The sequence below is a fragment of the Rhinolophus sinicus genome, chromosome 17, assembly GCF_057876585.1.
Source record: "Rhinolophus sinicus isolate RSI-liver-muscle chromosome 17, RSI-T2T, whole genome shotgun sequence".
Lineage (NCBI taxonomy): Eukaryota > Metazoa > Chordata > Mammalia > Chiroptera > Rhinolophidae > Rhinolophus > Rhinolophus sinicus.
The window spans coordinates 122,733,424-122,736,433 of record NC_142517.1 but is presented as its reverse complement, the minus strand read 5'-3'; the positions used below and the strand labels follow the sequence as shown (position 1 = coordinate 122,736,433).

At 52.0% G+C, this 3,010-nt stretch overlaps 1 non-coding gene across 1 annotated transcript; it reads right to left on the bottom strand.

The window, feature by feature from the left end:
• Window positions 1–2,236: 2,236 nt before the first annotated feature.
• On the bottom strand, window positions 2,237–2,343 carry LOC141568162 (U6 spliceosomal RNA). Its single transcript, XR_012491203.1, has one exon. It is a non-coding gene; the product is annotated as a U6 spliceosomal RNA (small nuclear RNA).
• Window positions 2,344–3,010: the final 667 nt, after the last annotated feature.

Below are 3,010 nucleotides of genomic sequence, written 5' to 3'. Positions count from 1 at the left end.
GCTGTTTGGTTCCCTTTTAAACTGAGCAGGCTGGCTCTCCTGGACTAAAGAGATTCTCTCTGGGGAACGTGAACCCAGAAGTGAGAGGTCATTGCCACAGGCATGAGAGCTGCAGCAGAACCGTCATGAGTCTGGGCAGGAGAGACTGGGGTGGGTCTCCTACAGGCCAGAGTTATGGGGAACAAAAGCCGGGTCAGGCTGGGGAGGGTAGTGGTGTTAGGGTGGAAACATGCAGACACTGAAATGATGGCTGTCTTCCTTTACTAGCATAATACAGACCTGAGCTTACAAACTGAAATCCTGCCGAGGGCCAGGCGGCAACACAGAAGAGTGCACAGAGCCAGGGATAAGACTGGGGGACCCCACAGAACACAGTATGTCCAAGGGGCAGCCAAACAAAGTGGCCATTGTTCCCCTGCAGACACGCGACCTTCTAGGTTCCAAACTGTCTCATTTTCAAGAGAATCCAGAATTTAGTGTAAAACCTCCCAATTTTTGAATTGACAACATTTTTTGCTTTTAATTAAAAACACTTTGTGGACGAAAACAAAACATGTCTACAGACTGAGGATGGTAAGCAGCCAGCATACAGACTCCCAGATCCCACTGACTGAAGGCCTGGGGGCTGCCGCATCCTCCTGGGGAGACCATCTTCCCTGCAGTGAATTCCCTAGCGACCCCACTCTCCCTACCACTCCTCCGACCCAGCCTGCTCTCCTTGTCCATCAAATCGAATAAACTGGGTGGTGGGGTATTTCCTGGGCTTCCCCAGAGTTCAGGAAAAGCCCTGTCTATTCCTTTTAAATTCTCCTGTCATGCTTCTGTGCTCCCCACCAATTCCTGGTGCTTAATTTTATTTCCTGGGCTCTTTGATTCTGGTGGGGTGACCTGATTAGGGAAGAACACAGACCCATTTCAGCGAGGGATGGGCTCTTGCTCTGCTGGCCCTGGGTGTGTTTGGGTAAGTGGGGGAACCACCCCCAAGAGGCTGGGTGTCTCAGTGTGCTGACAAGTCCAGTGTCCCAGCCTGCAAAGAAAGTGCTCAGAGTGTTCCCCATACAGGTACACGGTCCACCTAGAAATCTGGGCCCTGGTGCCCTGGAGAGCTCCTGTCTCAAGGACAGATAACTAGAAAATGGAGACCCCACAGAAAGGCCACCCTCAGAGGCCCCATCTGTATCATTTTCAAAAAACATTGGAGGGAGTTTTGATGTATAGAGACTTGCAGAAAAGATCCCATGTTCTTGCTTTATTCATTCACTGCTCCAGCTGCAGCCAGTGCTCCTCCCCACCTCCCTCTACAGAAGCTGGTGCTCTGAGCTGGCTGAGGCAGACACAGGGTAAATGTCACACCTGAGTCCCGTCCACAGGGAAGGCAAGACAGAGGCAAGCCACAGAGCAGGGCAGGGAAAGCCCCTTGGCCCCCAGCTACACTAGAATGTTGTAAACAAGGTCTGTGTCGCAATAGGGCTCTTCTGCGTGGAGGTCGGAATGCAGGGCTGGAGCTCAAGGCAGAAGGCAAAGGGCAGGAGGAGGCCTGGTGTGGACGCAAATGGAACTGCCTGGAATCAGGAAAGCCTGAAGAATAGGCTGGGAGTAGAGGCAGACCTGGTGGGCGAAGGCAGGGCACAAGAGAGAAGGGGGTGGGGGAGGGGAGAGGCCACAGGGCCACAGTGCAGGCCGCAGTCGGAGAGGTCAGAAGTCCAGGCACAGGAGCAGGCAGGGTTAGTCAGCGGCACTGAGACTGCACAGTGAACTTCGAGCAGGGCTCCTAGCACACTCCCTATTATTGCTCCTGGGTCTTCTGAGTGTGCCTGCCCCACCTTGCCCCTTGGACCAGGAGCCCCTGCCCCTCAACCCCAAATCCTCAAAAGAGAAAACTCCAGGGCAGGGATCTCTCTCTTCAGACTAAAGCTCCCTGACGGCAGAGATGGAGCTGCCTCTCCCATCTAAGTTTCCCTGGGGACAAGGACACTGGATGGTCAAGATCATAGGTTACTGAGCACCTCACACACACTGCTAATGAGACCCTCACAAAACCAAGAGGGACGTGTTTCCCCACCTGAGAGAAAACCACCGAAGCACACAGGGGAAGTCATTTGCCCAGAATGCATCTGAAGCCTCAGTTGGTCACTCAATAAACTTCATTGACGGTTCCCTACTCTTGGGACTGGGTGTACAGCTGTGAGAGAAAGTCTCAGCTCTCAGGGAACGTATAGTATTTTTTTATATATAAAAAAATATGGAACGCTTTACGAATTTGCGTGTCATCCTTGCGCAGGGGCCATGCTAATCTTCTCTGTATCGTTCCAATTTTAATATATGTGCTGCCAAAGAGAGCAGGTGTATAGCATTTTAGAGAGGGAAACAGAAAATCCGGAAACAGACAAAGAGGGAAGTTCAGCTAATGATCAAGAAAATGCAAAGGTAATAGGGGCAAGTGTGTGTGAATGCTACCCTGGCTGGGGAAGTCGAGGGAGTTCCGTAAAGAGGTGACAGCTTGTCCTGCAGACATCAGGGAAAGGCCTGCCACCCAGAGAGAATGCTGAGTGCAGAAGCCCTGAGACTGGATGGAACTTCCTGCCCAGGGTCCACGCTGGCAAGCGTGGTGGCTGGACCTGAGGGTATGATGGACAGTCAGGGGCCAGGTAACTCCACCCTGATGAGCCTTGGGAAAGGGGGTGGGAAGCTATGAAAAGACAGAGGAGGTAAGAATGGAGGTAAGGAGACCAGGCAGGAGGCTGTTGTACACGAATCCACTTTAGAGAAGATGCAATCTAGAGCAGGGGAGAGGAGAGGATACAGGGGACCAGGGGTGTGAGGGAATAAAGAGCTGGAGGATATGGGCCTGAATTGGGTGGGGAGGCCAGGGAGGGAGCAGAAATGAAGGGGAGGCAGATTTTGACTTTAAAATTCAAGCATTTTACCACTGACAGATAATATGCCTTTTTCTTCTTTGTCCCTCATTAACCAGGACAGTGGTGGGTACATAGTAGGTATTCAATCAACT